Below are 19245 nucleotides of genomic sequence, written 5' to 3' on the forward strand. Positions count from 1 at the left end.
CTGCAAAAGCATCATGTACATGACTGAGCATGATGCACTTCAGTACATGCAATGATGCATGCCACTGACTTTGCTTTAGTCCATATAATGATGCATGCGACTGACTTTGCTTTAGTCCATATAATGATGCATGGCACTGATTTTCCTTCAGTACATGCAATGATGCATGCCACTGACTTTGCTTTAGTCCATATAATGATGCATGGCACTGATTTTCCTTCAGTACATGTAATGATGCATGTCACTGATTTTGCTTCAGTACATATAATGCTGCATGGCGCTGATTTTGTTGCAGTACATGCAATGCACACCACTGACTTTGCTTTAGTCCATATAAAGAGGCAGGGCACTGATTTTGCTTCAGTACATATAATGATGCATGGCACTGATCTTGCTTCAGTACATATAATGATGCATGGCACAGATTTCCATTCAGTACATGTAATGATGCAGGGCACTGATTTTGCTTCAATACATGTAATGATGCATGGCACTGATTTTGCTTCATATATGTAATTATGAAACACACAGATTTTACTTCAATACATATAATGATGCATGGCACTTATTTTGCGGCAGTACATGCAATGATGCATAGCGCAGATTTTGCTTCAGTACATGTAATGATGCATAGCACTGATTTTGCCATAGTACATATAATGGTGCATGGTGCTGATTTTGCTTAAGTACATGTAATGACGCTTTGCCATTTTTAAAACTACAACCACCCTGCTACTGGCCCCACACAATGCCCAGTGTCTCTCCAACCTAACACCACTCTAAGAAAACAGCTGCAATAACACCCTTATCTTTAACCCTTCCAGTGTATACATTCTTATATGAAAAGCACGGTCCAGGTCTGAACTGTCTGTGAACATAAACAGCTAAAGTTAACTTTCTGTATGTGTCTACCTGTTTGAGCTAATATTCATAAACCCCTGGAGAGTAATCCGGTTTGGCTTGTAAGTAGCCCTCCCCCTTCTATTTGTCTTTTATTCTCTTCTGTGACCAAATAATATCCATAACTGATCAAATACTGTGTGTGTCTGTTAATTTAATTGAGAGCACAGTAGCTTACCGATACAAGGATATGTTGTTTTCCACCTGATAAATAGTTAAGAAATGACTTACAGCATCACAGCTGTTTGTGGTCAATTCTGACTGTTTTTCTTACACACAAACTTGCCTTTGCTTGGATCTTGGCTCCATAGCAGCATTACAAAAGAACTGCCAGCCCTCACTCCTGTTTCCCCCCCCCTTCCCTGTTTATTACCTTAAGCCAATCCCAAAGTTAATAAATATTACCTGTGGCAGGTGCCATTTTTAAAACTACAACCACCCTGCTATTGGCCCCACGAAGCACTCAGTGTCTCTCCAGTAAGTGTTATAAAACTGCATTTGCTTATTTTTGTTGAAATTGTGTTCCACAAACATCTAATAAGATTTATGATGTACTACTGGAGGTTACTATGCTATGGTAGCATGTGTTTATCTGCACCACATTCTTTAGTATATTTGTATGTGCTATTTGCATAGTTGCACCTTGTTAACTAATAGTATTCCTGTACATGTGTTGTACCTAGACAGTTTATACTGGTGTCTAATTATATCTATATAATTGTGGTGTAATTGGTGCATAGAATCACATTAGAGACACAGGACAGAGTGCTGCTTGCTATATTTTTATCTGCGTCTACATACATGTCAGCTGAGGTCCATTCTCAGAAATGTGTTATCCAGTTGGGTCAGTATCTGCATATACTAGTAGTTGATTCAAGACATATTTTCCTGTATGCAGTAGCTATTTGACAGTTTGTTTTGTAGTCTTTATAATATATCTTTACCAACTCAAAAGTGCTTACTCCTCTCTGTACTCTTTTTTTTTCCTAGACTTAACACCACACTAAGCAAACAGTTGCACTAAAACCTTTATCTTTAACCTGACCGGTGTATACATTCTTATATGAAAAGCACAGTCCAGGTCTGAACTGTCTGTGAACATAAACAGCTAAAGTTAACTTTCTGTATGTGTCTACCTGTTTGAGCTAATATTCATGAACCCCTGGAGAGTACTCCAGTTTGGCTTGTTAGTAGCCCTCCCCCCTTCCATTTCTCTTTTATTGTCTTCTGTGAGCAAATAATATCCATAAATGATCAAATACTGTGTGTGTTTGTTAATTTAATTGAGAGCACAGTAGCTTACCAATACAAGGATATGCTGTTTTCCACCTGATAAATAGTTAAGAAATGACGTACAGCTTCACAGCTGTTTGTGGTCAATTCTGACTGTTTTTCTTATACACAAACTTGCCTTTGCTTGGATCTTGGCTCCATAGCAGCATTACAAAAGAACTGCCTGCCCTCACTTCTGTTTTCCCCTCCCCTTCCCTGTCTATTACCTTAAGCCAATCCAATAGTTAATAAATATTACCTGTGGCAGGTGTCATTTTTAAAACTACAACCACCCTGCTATTGGCCCCACGAAGCACTCAGTTTCTCTCCAGTAAGTGTTATAAAACTGCATTTGCTTATTTTTGTTGAAATTCTGTTCCACAAACATCTAATAAGATTTATGATGTATTACTGGAGGTTACTATGCCATGTTAGCATGTGTTTATCTGCACCACATTCTTTAGTATATTTGTATGTGCTATTTGCATAGTTGCACCTTGATAACTAATAGTATTCCTGTACATGTGTTGTACCTAGACAGTTTATACTGGTGTCTAATTATATGTATATAATTGTGGTGTAATTGGTGCATAGAATCACATTAGAGACACAGGACGGAGTGCTGCTTACTATATTTTTATCTGCGTCTACATACGTGTCAGCTGATGTCCATTCTCACAAATGTGTTATCCATTTGGCTCAATATCTGCATATACTAGTAGTTGATTCAAGACATATTTTCCTGTATGCAGTAGCTATTTGACAGTTTGTTTTGTAGTCTTTATAATATATCTTTACCAACTCAAAAGTGCTTACTCCTCTCTCTACTCTTTTTTCCTAGACTTAACACCACTCTAAGCAAACAGCTGCAATAAAACCTTTATCTTTAACCTGACCGGTTCATACATTGTTATATGAAAAGCTCAGTCTGGGTCTGAAATGTCTGCGAACATAAACAGCTATAGTTAACTTTGTGCATGTGTCTACCTGTTTGAGCTAATATTCATAATCCCCTGGAGAGCACTCCACTTTGGTTGTAAGCAGCCCCCCTTCCATTTCTCTTTTATTCTCTTCTGTGAGCAAATAGTATCCATAACAGATCAAATACTGTGTGTGTTTCTTAATTTAATTGAGAGCACAGTAGCATACAGATAAAAGGATATGCTGTTTTTCACCTGATAAATAGTTAAGAAATGACTTACAGTTTCACAGCAGTTTGTGGTCAATTCGGATTGTTTTTCTTGCACACAAACTTGCCTTTTCTTGGATCTTGGCTCAACTATGCTCGGGCTCACTCTGCTCCCCACCCTGCCATCATATCCCACCTGCCCCCTATATACCCATAATTTAAATTCAACCAAACCACACCCACCGAGTTCAGATCACCCAATCTACTATACTAATTACAACTAACCCCATCCCATTACTAGCTATCTACAAAACATTTGCACACACACATAAAAGTGGCGACCCAATAGAAACATACCCTGTAAACACCCCAAACATTTCATACATAACCCCTAACCTTGAATAACACTGTAATACTCTTAATACCTTAACAAACAAGAATTTAACTTCCATCAGTACTTATCATTTTTCATATAATTTATCAAACACAAATACTATCATGTTTGTACATGGTCTTATATTAGCTTTATTCCTCATGATCACAACTAAACTCACCACTTACCATTTCCAATTAGACAATCAGTATATAAAGCAAGCAGCAACATTTAATAACTCTACCCTAACAACAACTAATAGCTTTTATGTGTCCTCATCACTGTTTATAACCACACTCACAGACTTGAAACACCGACTACTCTTTACAAATGAAAGCCTCCATAATATTTCCTTTAAAACTCACAAAAGACTATTCAAATGTTTTCAGTTGCTCAGTCAAATAGCAGCCAGACTTATGCTTAGTGGTGATATCTATCCACCCAAACCCAGGCCCTGAATGCATGATCTCATTAAACTCCCCAATACAAATCAAACTACCTACTCCACAGAAAAGTTCTGAAATAGTACTACTAAACCTAAATCTTAGAAGTATGCTGAATAAAATACATGAACTCCATGCAACTCTCTCCCTTTAGAACCCAGACATTATCATCCTTACTAAAAGCTGGTTGAAACCACATATGCCAGACATAGAAATAACCCCACCTGGTTACAATATTCTAAGAGCTGACAGAATAGAAAAGAAGGAAAGTGGTGCAGCAATTCCCTTTAAGAACATGTTCAACTTACAAGCTGTAAGCATAAATATTACTAACATTAATAATGTGGAGCTACTCATAACCAGATTACAACTAAACCAGAACAAACACATGCACACACACACACACACACACACACACACACACACACACACACACACACACACACACACACACACACACACACACACATATATATAAATATATATATATATATATATATATATATATATATATATATATATATAAATATAAATATATATATATATATATATATATATATATATATATATATATATATATATATATATATATATATATATATATATATATATATATATATATATATATATATATATATATATATATATATATATAGATATAAATATATATATATATATAGATATATATATATATAAATAAAAAAAATATATATATATAAATAAATATATATATATATATATATATATATATATATATATATATATATATATATATATATATATATATATATATATATATATATATAAATATATATATATATATATATATATATCTTAGCTGTCTACATCCCTCCAGGAAACAATTCCAGTGCAATCAAAATCATTCTCCAAAATATCACAAAAGCCATATCACAGGAAACCATTATCGCAGGAGACCTTAACACAGACTGGATGACATGCAACTCTGACAATCCTCATAACTACCTAAACCTCCATGGTTTCACTCAAATGATTTCTCACCCAACTAGAACTGACAACAACACAGATAAACAATCTATTTTGGACTGGTTATTAACTAATAAACCCCAGTATTACCAAATAGCAGGGTGTCTCCTAGATCACTTAAGTGACCACTTTGGAACCTACTTACTGAGAAATCACAGCAACCCTACTAAACTAATCAACTTCTGTCAAATTTGTAATAAGAAAAATCTTAATTTACAGATTCTACTTAATATTCTTGAAAAAATAAACTGAACTCCTCTTAAGCAACTGCCCTTAGATGCTGCTGGGCAGCACTTCGATGACACCTTCCTTGCTATTATAAACAGACTTGCCTTAGATGCTGCTGTGCAGCCCTTCAGTGACACCTTCCTTAATATTATAAACAGACTGGCCTTAGATGCTGCTGTGCAGCACTTCAGTGACACCTTCCTTACTGTTCTAAACAGACTGGCCTTAGATGCTGCTGTGCAGCACTTCAGTGACACCTTCCTTACTTTTCTAAACAGAATGGCCTTAGATGCTGCTGTGTAACACTTCAGCGACACCTTCCTTACTATTCTAAGCAGACTGGCCTTAGATGCTGCTGTGCAGCACTTCAATGACACCTTCCTTACTATTATAAACAGACTGGCCTTAGATGCTGCTGTGCAGCACTTTAGTGACACCTTCCTTACTATTCTAAACAGACTGGCCTTAGATGCTGCTGTGTAACACTTCAATGACACCTTCCTTACTATTATAAACAGACTGGCCTTAGATGCTGCTGTGCGGCACTTTAGTGACACCTTCCTTACTATTCTAAACAGACTGGCCTTAGATGCTGCTGTGTAACACTTCAGTGACACCTTCCTTACTATTCTAAGCAGACTGGCCTTAGATGCTGCTGTGCAGCACTTCAATGACACCTTCCTTACTGTTCTAAACAGACTGGCCTTAGATGCTGCTGTGCAGCATTTCAAAGACACCTTCCTTACTATTATAAACAGACTGGCCTTAGATGCTGCTGTGCAGCACTTCAATGACACCTTCCTTACTATTCTAAACAGACTGGCCTTAGATGCTGCTGTGCAGCACTTCAGTGACACCTTCCTTACTATTATAAACAGACTGGCCTTAGATGCTGCTGTGCAGCACTTCAATGACACCTTCCTTACTTTTCTAAACAGACTGGCCTTAGATGCTGCTGTGCAGCACTTCAATGACACCTTCCTTACTATTCTAAACAGACTAGCCTTAGATGCTGCTGTGCAGCACTTCAGTGACACCTTACTTACTATTCTAAACAGACTTGCACCTCCAAGAACAGCTCATGTCACAGTTAACTACACACCATGCTTAACCCAGGAGACTCATACCCTCCTAAAACAAAGAGACAAAGCATGCAAACTTGGGCTAAAAATAAATCCCTTCAAAACCATTTAATTTACCAGGAACTTAGAAACAGTGCCAAACATCAAATTAAACTAGACAAACAACACTACTATTCTAATTTACAATGAAAATACAGAATGAATCCACAAAAATTCTGGAACACAATAAATAACATACTTCATCCTGGTGAAACCACAACCCAAACAATATTGCTGAACAATTTAGCATGTTCTTCACTGAAAGTGTTTTAGCACTGACTAAGAATAGAAAGTTATTCACAATGCCAACACCCAGCAATCCAAGCAATATTGCAGATGCATTCTCATTTCAAACAGTCCCAAAACAAACTATTGCAAAACTATTAAAGAAGTTGAAATCCACTTCACTGGCAGCAGATAACTGACCAGCACAATATCTAAAATTAACAGCAGATGTTATTGCCTTCCCTGTGACAATACTTATAAACCGCTCTATAACAGAACAGTATGTCCCAGGTTTTTGGAAAATTGCATATATTACACCATTACTCAATGGAAGTAATTCAACAGAATTAACAAACTATTGGCCCATTGCTATACTTTCACCACTTTCTAAAATTCTGGAAAGATGTATCCACTCTCAACTTCTTAAACACCTTCTAAACAATTATCACCTCTCATAGTCACAGCATGGATTCTGACCACATCATAGCACTACTACTGCTCTTCTAAGTTTCACTAATACTGTAAATAAATTCAGAAATTATGGCAAAATAGTGTATTCAGTATTTTTGGACATGTCTAAAGCATTTGATGGTTTCTCATCCTAAGTTACTGTCCACTCTGAAAAATCTTAATATCAACCCTGATGCTGTTAACTGGTTTCCAAATTATCTTTCTAGCCACCAGCAAGCTGTGAAATGGAAGCAAGATCTATCCCCACTCCTTTCTGTTATACTTGGAGTCCCACTGGGTTCAATCCTAGGGCCCCTATTCTTAACCATATTCATAAATGATCTTAATACTGCCTCCTTTCAAGCATCTATCATACAATACACAGATAATTCAACCCTCATATGTGCAGCATTTACAATAATTCAGCTTCATACAGTCACACAAAAAGCCTTCTCTGATATTGAAACGTGGCTAGCAAACTCACAACTCATTCTTAACCCTAATAAAACTAAACATATGATCTTTCAGCCATCTAAACCTACTAACTTCCCAGCTAACTTTTATATCACTGCCAGTAATAGTGCTAGGATTTTCCCAGATTCCCAAACAAAACTATTAGGCATCATTATCGACAACAGACTAAAATCTGACATACACATTTCTAACACAATCAAAAAGGTTCACAAGAAAATGGGAACAATGTATAGAAACAACAAATTCTTAACAGATGGTGCAAGAATAGCCATAGCTAGAGCCGACCTTCTTTCCTCACTCTTATATGCATCCCCCATACTTACCCACCTCAGAAAGTCAGAACTAAGTATATTAGAATCATGTTATAATAAGATTGCCAAATTTGCAACAGATTCCACACATTGTCACTGTCAATGTCTAAAAAATATTTCTTGGTTGGAACTACCTCATATTATGAACTATAACCAGTTAATAATGGCTCACAAAATAATGCACAATCCTGACAACATACCTTTCCTAAAAAAAATTTCTAATTCATACTCTTTGATCATCTAACAAAGACTTACTCCAAGTGACAAAAGTATCCAATACAGCAGGCAACTCTCTTTACTCTAACTTATATTGCTAAAGATTGGAATACCCTTCCACATAGTATTAGATTCATAAGCAATCTTAATCATTTCAAAATATCTCTCAAAAGACACTTATTTGAATCCTGGCATTGCACATGTAACACTCCAGGTTAATGATTAATTTAGCATTACTTATACAATTTGGCTGTATGTACTAACTCTGTTAGCATATCCCTTCTAACAACACTACTTTTCTATAAATAGTTACATTCCTAGCTGCAATTCTCACCATGGAAGTATTACTAACTATGCACTATGTTGCCTGAGTGATTCTTCCTGCTTAATTTCCTAATTAATGTTATATTCCTCCACATGTATTAATTCAACCATATATTCAAGTGTGTAAAGTCTTGCCCCTAAATTTAATAAATTCCGTGTAGGAATAGCATTATTCCTACACAGAGTGAATGGTGTCTATGTCTGCATCTCCCTCTCGGCAGCATGCCTTGCATATTAATGAAGGTGCACTACTGAGGAGGAGCCATGCACACAGTTATTGAATGAGTGCTAGGGAGTGTGTTACAGTGCTCACAGATCTGTAACACCCCCCTGCACTCTCAAACTGCCGTACAGCACTAAAACAATAAAGACAGTGTCATTGGACACCGAAGTTACTGAATTTATCTGGTCATGTCATGTAGGGGGTGTGTTACGCTATACATAACACCCCCCTGCATTGTAAAAGTGCCGTACATCACTAAAAGAGTAAAAAAGGTGTCCTCGGGTACTTATTCAATAATTTAACTTTAATATCAAATAGGGGGTGTATTACAGTATCTGTAACGCACCCCCTGCATTGTCAAAGTGCTGTACAACACTAGAAGATCAAAATAGTGTCCTCGGACACTTATTTAATAATGTTTTGTAATGTCACATAGGGGGTATGTTACAATATCTGTAACACACCCCATGCATTACCAAAGTGCCATATGGCACTTAAAGATTAAAGAAAGTGCCCTCAACACTTATGAGTTTTGTATTCATTTGTGTCACACAGGGGGTGTATTACAATGTCGGTAATACACCCCCTGTACTATCAGAGTGCCGTACAGCATGGAAAGTAAATGTCCCAATGTGTTTTTACTGTCACACTTATTTTTTTATTTTTTCATTTTTTATTTGTTTTCAAGTTTAAGCATAGCTGAGCATGTTTGCATGTTTGCATGGTGCAGTGTGTTGCTCAGCAGTGCTTAAACATAACAAAAAGCTATATAGAAATGTATAACTGAATTCTTCACAGCTGAGTTAGCTGAATGGTTATAGTCATGGCTTTGTGTGCAATAAGTGCATGGTTTGAATGACACAACAGTCTATTCTGCTTTTACATTGGACAGCATTTCTATTTATATGTCTATTTTTTTGCCCTAGTTATTGACATTTGTCAAATAGGTTAGTGTAGCTGGTCCAGAATCCCAGTGTCAGTGGATATATGAGGTGAAAAGCCCCAGTTAAACACAAGTGTCCAATACAGTTCAGTCACACACCATGGTACAGTAATTAAAATAAAATACAAACAGATAACAATAAAGTATCAATAATGAGTAATTAATGTCAATATATCTTTATGTTATCATGTAGAACTCTTGTTTGCCCTTAGCTAAACCGTGCTAAGCAGTGCTGAGCCAAGCTAAGCAATGCTTAAACAAGGCCTGTCTGAGCAATATTTAGCAACGCTTAGCTCCGCTTAGCTGGTTTGAGCAGTGTTCAGCACTCCCATTATAAGCAGTCCTCAGCTCAGCTAAGCGGATTTGCAAACCACTAAACACTGCTAAGCATCTGCCACTTTAAACACTACTCAACTCAGCTTAGCAGGTTTATGCACTTCTGAATTTTGCTTAGCATTTTTAAAAGTGCTCCAATTGTGCCAAATGGCAGGAAAATAGTTTTATTTAAGCTGTATGGGTGGAAATATAGCCAGAACCTGTTGGAGATTGACTCGTGCAGGAACTATGGCAGGAGCTGGAGAGGGAGTGCACTTTTGGGTGCAGAGCTGGGGCATGTTGGATTCCAAGGTCATGGTTGGACTCCTAGTTAAAGACCATAATACCAAATTGCTGCAGGGCCAGTATCAGGGCTCTGAGTACAATTCTGAGTCCTAGGGATATCTGGCACATGAGTTCACCAATGCCACTGGAATCCCATACACTGGTGAGCAGGTGTGTCATTATTACGATGCCCTGAAGTGGAAGAATGGGGTGCTTTTGGCCCAGTGGATCCAAGATGCTTAGGCTTGGAATACCCCAGAACTGTGTACATATAACAAATGGTGATTTATCAAATTGTAGTAGGAATATTTGATAGACATGTATGCATAATGGTGTTTTTCCCCCAACAGCTGCAGAGGAGAGGCTTGCAAAGTGGATGCTCACACCGAGCACCTGGCAAGGTGGCACCAACAGTGTAGTGAGCACAGATCTATCTTGCACTATATAGTACAATGAATAAAAAAGAGTATACATTGTTTACTGCCATTAGGTATAGTGTGTTCTGAGTGCACTGCAACAATTGTGTTCCAGATCCACATTGATATAAGTGAGTAATGCCAGGTACTGTGCAATACAGATGAAGGTATCAAACAAGCTACTATTGATGAAGGTAAGCTAATACTGTTGTAATACTGTGTAGGGATGACATAAGTACATAGTGCAATAATTCTAAGCATCTTGTAAAAAATTACACTATGATTGAAACTGTGAATATAATAACTGACATTCATTCATCATCTACAGGATATCTAGAAGCACTGCATCCAGACCTTTGAATTTAATAAACCACTGTGTCATGTCACCCCAATAAAGTTATTCCTACTAACTGTTGTGTTTATTGTGGTCTGTTGTTAAAGAAATACAATTGTACAGATGCTCCACAACAAATATGGCTATGACACCATGAACTGAATGAATGTTTGCTGATAAAGAAGTGTTATACTAAAGTGTAGATGTAGAGCTGTAAAACAAGATACAATGCAATTTGATATATGTTTTGCACTAAGATCTGAGACTTGAATAGTGATGTGTAATTGTATTCTAGTGTGTTCTCCTCAGGATTTTCTTCTGTTAACGTTTACATTTCAGCTCTACATATTCTTGAATGTAGGTACACTGATGCAGGCAAGTATGAGACTATAATAGGTGGAGACTGCAAATATACAATATGCAAATGTGTATTGGTCGGGTATGCAACACAGCACCCTGCTATGGTTTGTACAGATCACACATATTCACATCCACTAGATGTTAAATGTGTACACCTGCATTCAAACTATTAATACATAGTTCACCAACTATCTCTATCATGAATGAATCTGATGCATGCATGTACAACTGTTACTGCAGTCTTCTGTGACACTCTACTGATATTACCAGGACAGACTTTGTAACCACATGAGTGTTAGACACAAATCAGTCACACAGCCAACAGCAGTTGCCCTGTAGCTCAGAGTGATAAAAAGTAGATATGTTGTTCATTTTTGCGCACACAGACCAGGGTTTGAATTCAGGGACTGGAACTAGCATATATTTATAGTTACAGACAAGTAGTCTTGCCTACATGTAGAAACTGTCATGCACTTGTAACAGATATTTTCTCCACAGGGCTTACAGGTAAAGAAATGTTTGTAGCAGACGTATGAAGGGTATACTAATAAACAGTGCCCAGCTGTACTAATGTGTAAACAGTGGTGTTCAGCAAGTTGATAGCACTCCATTTAATAAAATGTCATGCAGTAGAGTAGTATTCCAACTGAATTAGACCAATGAAATGTTCTACTGTTGGTACAGCTGTATGCCAGGTGCATGTATGAATGTGTACCGATAGCCCATTACTGCGCGTATTATTGTCTGAAACTGAAGCCTCATGATTTTGATGTTGTCTGCCATGTTTTATCTAAGTTTGTAACCCTACTGAAGACTGCATATTATACTTATCTCTAAATGTTTCTATTGTTCCTAATGTATTTGTACTCTGCTTTCTGGAGCTTTTCTCCCCGACTCTCCACTGAAAATGGACATATATCCAGTTGGACTTTCCCGGTAAACAAATGTAAAATAAATAAATAAATAGTCCAAACCCATGTCTTCAAATTATAGCAGGTTAGTTATATACACCATGCACTGTGCCCGATGCATGTCTCTCAAGTGTCATGCTGTCATGGCTACTAATCACTGTTGCCATTAACCTTGGACACAGATATAATTCCAATTGAAGTATGTCAGTAGCACACACACACAACATCAGTGCAGGGTCCACCTTCTTACTCATATATGTTACCCTGACATGTACAGGTCCCCTGCAGTTATGTACCTGTAGTTCTTACAGCTGGGCCCATACCATTCCATGTTGATAGCTTGAGAGGTATGTATGTGCTACAGAAGCTTTAGGGCACATGTAAATGTAAAGTAAAGGGCAGACCTGTAGAGTATTGAGCAGTAGTGTTGTGACAAATATAGCATATATAGTTGTCACCCCTTATCTGCACCACAAATTATTATTGTTATACTATGGTATGGTTTCATTAGCATGTATATTGTTCTGAAAACCTTATGTTGGGCTTTGTGTTGTATTATGGTTCATATATTTCAATAGTTGCATACTAACATACGTTGATGAAATTATACTGTTGTTGCTTGTTGCCATAACTGCTTTTGGCATGCTATTACAATAATGACTGGTATCCATTTATTTATGTGTTCTGTGTGCTATGTAATTCTATTGTTCTGGGTTAATTGGAACACACATGAATGCTGTTATAACTAACACTGAAATGTTTTGTTCATGACTAACCAATACACTTTGACAAACCTGAACACCATTGCACTTTTGGGTAGGCAGATGCCAGCGGATCAGCCTGCCCTGCCTCATTTGGCAGTGGCACTGGCTCCCAACATGTCTGGGACCCAACCTGGAGCTGACTCCTCTGCTGGTCATGCATCACCCTCGGGTGGAACCGCCTCAAGGGACAGGGCCCATCCCACCCTGAGTGCAGGCATGGAGAGGACCCTGTCACCCAACAACAGTTCCGAGGTATAGTGTGCAGGGTCATCCAGTGGGGCTTGGATGACCACCTGCAGATAGAGGGCAGACTGGTGCACCATGAGGGGCAGGCTGGCCCTGGTGCCCAGCCCCCAGCACAGCCACCTTCTGGGCCATGAAGTGACAGTGGTGACTGCCCATGGGTGGGGACCTCAGTCACACTGTTTCCATCTGAGGCCACTTGGTCTTCCAGTTTCCAACCACCCTCCCCGTCCAAGGTGTTTACACCCCTTATGTATCATGCACCACCCCTGTCTGCTGTCTTGTCTGTCTGCAAATGCAACTTCTCCTATCCAACTTACTTCCCCAAATGTACCTACTACCCTTTTTCAACATCCCACTCTCACCTTAAAAAAAGGGGCATCTGTTCCCCCCAAAAATATTTCATCCCATACATAGCTCTCCATTTTGTCTCCATGTACACTGACATTAATCAATTTCCTCATGAATTAATCAACAGATTTATGTCACCCACACCCCTCCCTGTGGGGTGTGAGGCTCTAAATTTCAAATTGTCCACATCATGCACAGCTGTTGCTGTCCAAGAAATGGAGAGCTATAGCCCTTCCCTACACCCATCCTGCACATCCCTAGCTGCCTTTCATAATGTTTTTCTCCCTGCTTGCCCCATTTCACCACTTTCCTATCACACCTTTTTTCTTTTCTTTTATTGGAAACAGAGTGGGTTTAAGTGAACCTCAGAGCCGTGTCACACAAAACCGCTTAAAACTGCTTTAATCATTCTATCTCATTCAGGCACTTTTCTGCAAAAGCAACAAAATAACCAGCCTTGGCAAGTCTCAAGCTCAGGACTCTGTGCATTAGAGTCCAAGCAATATACCACTATACCAAATCAGCTCTGGGGAGCTAAGACTGCTTTTGGAAATATATCATGTAGTACAATCATGTTACATTAGGGAAAAAAGCCACCGCTGGCAAGTATTGAAACCTGGAGCCTGTGCACTAGAGTTAAAGCAACACACCACCAGGTCAAATCAGCTCTGAGGAACTTGGTCTGCTTTTGGAAATATATCATACAGCAGCCATGTAACAGTAAGGAAAAAAAGACACCACTGCAAGATATTGAACCCAGTACCTTCTAAGCTACAGTCAGAGAAATACACCACTATACCAACTCAGCTATGGTCAAGTAATGCATTTTTTCAAAATATATCATGCAGTGCAGTGACGTAACATTAGGGAAAAAAATACTTTTGCCAAGTATCATAACCAGGACCTTGTCAACTACAACTTAGTGCATTACACCAGTAGGCCAGCTTGAGCTGTGGAAAGCAAGCTGATTTTACAAACATATCCTGATTGCCAGTGACACACTACTCCTATACATACTGGGGCAAATCGCAGTGTACATTTTCTAGGGTTACCACCTGTTCCACTTTGGTAGGGACAGTCCCTCTTTGGGCAGTTGTGCACTGCCAAAAAATTGACAAAATGGCTAATGCCCTCAGAGATTAGGACTAATGTTATCCCTATATGTTATGTAATATTTGCATAAAACAGTTATTCTGTATCTGAAACACCTACATGTTATCAGAATCAGAATATGCAACTAAAATGCTACAAGAAGAAGCTTTTATTTAGCAAAAAATGAAGTTCTGTCCTTTGTACTGGCCGTGGGTATGTTTTGGCCTGCAGAATCTGACATTTGTACCAAAAATGTCCCAGTTTGGGCATTTGAAAAGGTAGCAACCCTAACTTGGGCCTCTGACACAGACAACAAACCAGTACATAGACAAATAAATGCTGCTGGATGTACGGGAGGCCTACAATATCATGTACAGCTGACAACTGCATAGACTGTTGCTGTAGGAACACAGTTCTGCCCCCTACTTTTGGCAGTGTTGTGATAAAACCTATTCTGTGTACTGACATACTGGTAATGCAATGCACAGTGAGGTTACAAACCATGACAGACAGCTCAGTGTCACACGTCATACCCATCTGAACTCGTGTCCATGCCAGTCATGTGTAACACACTGTATGCATGCACATATGTCTTACAAATACACTTGACATAATATATTATTAGAAATATGTCATTTTATACAGTGGATATAAAAAGTGTACACACCCCTGTTAAAATGTCTTGTTTTTGTGATTTAAAGAAATGAGAGCACAATAAATCATTTCAAAACTTTTCCCACCTTTAATGTGACTATTAACCTGTACAATTCAATTGAAAAACAAACAAATCTGTTAGGGGAAAAATATAAAAAATAAAAAAACATACAATAAGCTGATTGCATAAGTGTGCACACCCTTAAACTAATATTTTGTTGAAGCACCTTTTGATTTAATTACAGCATTCAGTCTTCTTAGGTAGAATTAATCAATTAAAAAGACTCTGATTAACCCAAATAAAGTTCAACTGTCCTAGTAAGATTTTCCTGACATTTACTCAGTTGTCTGCTACAGCAAAAGCCATGGTTCACAGAGAGCTTACAAAGCATCAAAGGGATCTCATTGTTGAAAGGTATCATTCAGGAGAAGGGTACAAAAATTTACACAGCATTGGATGTACCATGGAACACAGTGAAGACTGTCATTAAAAAGTGGAGAAAATATGGGACAACAGTGACATTACAATGAACTGGATGTCCCTCCAAAATTGATGAAAAGACAAGACAAAAGCTGGTCAGGGAGGCTGCCAAGAGACATACAGCAACACTAAAGGAGGTGCAGTCATTTCTGGCAAGTAGTGGTTGTGTACTACACATGACAACAATTTCCTTTATTCTCCATATGTCTGGACTATGGGGTAGGGCTGGGAGAAGGAAGCCTTTTCTTACACAGAAAAACATCCAGGCCTGGCTAAAATTTAGAAAACAATCCATCAAGTATCCCAAAAGCATGTGGGGAAATGTGTTATGGTCTGACGAGACCAGAGTTGAACTTTTTGGCAACAAATCCAAAAGGTACGTTTGGCAGAAAAACAACTTCACATCACTAAAAGAACACCACTCCCATGGTGAAGCATGGTGGTGGTGGCAATATCATGCTTTGGGGTTGCTTTTCTTCAGATGGAACTGGGGCTTTAGTCAAGGTGAATTGAATTATAAACAGTTCCAAATACCAGTCACTTTTGGCCCAAAACCTTCAGGAATCTGCTAGAAAGCTGAAAATGAAGTGGAATTTCACCTTTCAACATGACAATGACTCCAAGCATACATCCAGATCAATAAAAGAATGGTGTCACCAGAAGAAAATTTAAATTTTGGAATGGCCCAGCCAGAGTCCAGACCTAACTCCAATAGAAAATCTGCAGGGTGACCTGAAGAGGGCTGTGCACAAGAGATGCCCTCACAATCTGACAGATTTGGAGTGCTTTTGCAAGGAAGAGTGGGCAAATATTGCCAAGTCAAGATGTGCCATGCTGATAGACTCCTACCCAAGAAGACTGAATGCTGTAATTAAATCAAAAGGTGCTTCAACAAAGTATTAGTTTAAGGGTGTGAACACTTATGCAACCAGCTTATTGTACATTTATTTTTTATATTTTTCTCCTAACAGATTTGTTTGTTTTTCAATTGAATTGTACATGTTATATGTCACATTAAAAGTGGGAAAAGTTTTGAAATTATTTATTGCGGTCTCAGTTTTTTATATCACAAAAACCTGGCATTTTAACACAGGTGTGTACACTTTTTATATCCACTGTATATATTATGATAATATAATATGATAATATATGATTATGATATATATATATATATATATATATATATATATATATATATATATATATATATATATATATATATAATAATTATTAATATATAATATGCATTGTTAATATATTATATATAGAATCTATCTGTCACATTTCTAGCATGTGTCACAACATCTGGACACCCACAGTCTTGGCCCACAGCCCAGTCTGTGGCACAACTACATACATGTCAATACAACATAGGAATAACTGATCCATGTAATGTCCAGCAAAACTGGTTACTCTGGTTACTCCCACTGCAGTCACTGCCACCCACAGTAGCATGTTAAAGGCCTGCAGGGTAGGACACATTTCACAATTATGAATATGTGTTCTAAATGCCACCTACCATTCTCTGGATGGCACTGTTATATAACATATGTACCAGAGGCACATGCTTCACCTGGACTGTTATAGGTACCCTCAAACAGGCCATGCAGTGACAGAACAGCTGACACTGCTCCCTCACTGACAGTAACAACTTGCTGTCCCCCTATGTCTTCACAATCCCTAGTCTGACTCCTGGCCAGAATGCAGCAGCTGCGGCCTGCTACACATGCAGCAGTATGTCCAGCTACATGCTACAGACCTAACATACCTCCCAAACATCTAGAACAGAGCATCCACTTGACACCCATACATCAAAGGATGGGGGGTGCTCATGTGAAAGGGACATGTGTTACAGTCTCCCCCTACAAACATACACAGCTGATAGAACAGTATCAACTGTAGCAGCATGCACATTCAGGTAAAAAGGATCTATGACACTCACATCTGCCTGTCTCCTTACTGAGCCCAACACACGTTGTTTAACAGTACACTGCTACAGAATCTGAAAGTCTGTTAACAATGGCCAGACATAGCATGCAACACTGTCAACATAACACATCAATTCAAACACTGGACAGTATTTCTAGCTACCCTCTGTAATGCTGTAGCTCCAAAACCTTGATGATGTCCTCACAGGCCAGGGAAAGGGGCAAGGCCTACATGAAGGACTTGATTATAGCACTGTGTAGCTATGCCATCGGCTAATAGAAAGGCAATCCAACTATTCTGTATGCAATTAGCAAGTGGGAGTCACAGATTGGTGCACAGCAATCACCTGTTCATGAGCATTACCTACAAAAGGCAAGCTGATGCCTACGGTAAACAGGTCTGAACCTTTATTCATGAAGGCAGACTGTGATTCTCTAGGATACTACATCTGGATTTCTTTACTCAAAGGAGTAAGCACTATACCAGGTATGGCATTGAATGAAGCATGTAATGGAATGCAGATGGGGGGATGCAGTCATTGTAAATAAGAATTTAAACTGTAGGTCTCAACAACATTGCCTGGACTGACATGTTGCTGTTAGTCTGCCATCCAGCACCTACGGCCATCCCTTATGGCTCTGTTTGCAGTGACATTAATCACAGCTCTGGCCCCTGAATCACCCCAGCAATGGTCAGCTCACATATGACTGCTAAGTTTATTGCCTGTTGTACAATACTGACATTAAGAACTGGTGGATACAGCCAGCATATGACATCATGTACTGTCAGTGAGCCCCTCTCAGTCTGTGAATGTCATAAAGGCTTAGTTTAAAGCTTGTACAGGTGTCCCTCACCATTAATGAGGTACTCTGACTAGGTCACTGTGTACTCCACACCTGCATCTGATTCCCTGACACCTATGGCTAGCATACCTGGTGATCCCCTGCAGCAGGACAACAGGTTATAGGTACTAGTAGTGTGGGGACTGGCTCTGGCTCAGTGGCAGTGCATACATATTGAGCATACAATGTAAGGGAATGCATACAGTACGAGATATTCATGTAACATTACTGTGTTTCCAGGGGTCTGCCATGTCACGGACACATTCCACAAACTCTGGGGACAGCCATCACGTATTGTCCAACTGGTGTCCAGAAATACACATTTGTCTGGGAGGGGGGTCTACATCTATGAGGCACATGTACATATTCTGCAAACATCCGGGTGCCGCAAATGACAGACAGCTATGAGGAGGACACCCAACACCACGTATGCACTGCTCTGTTATTGTGTAGCAGAGATGTTGCTGGAATGTCCACATGCACTTATAGTACCACTCACCTATTTTTCAGATGTAGGCTGGATGACAAGGTACAGTACTGCTGCCCATAGGGGACACCCAGCAGTTGATGACAGTAATGGGTGTGGACACATAACACAGTCTGTCAAAGCACTCAGGCCATATCTGCTAGT

Source organism: Protopterus annectens, chromosome 1.part1, assembly GCF_019279795.1.
Source record: "Protopterus annectens isolate FY-2018-M chromosome 1.part1, PAN1.0, whole genome shotgun sequence".
NCBI lineage: Eukaryota > Metazoa > Chordata > Ceratodontiformes > Protopteridae > Protopterus > Protopterus annectens.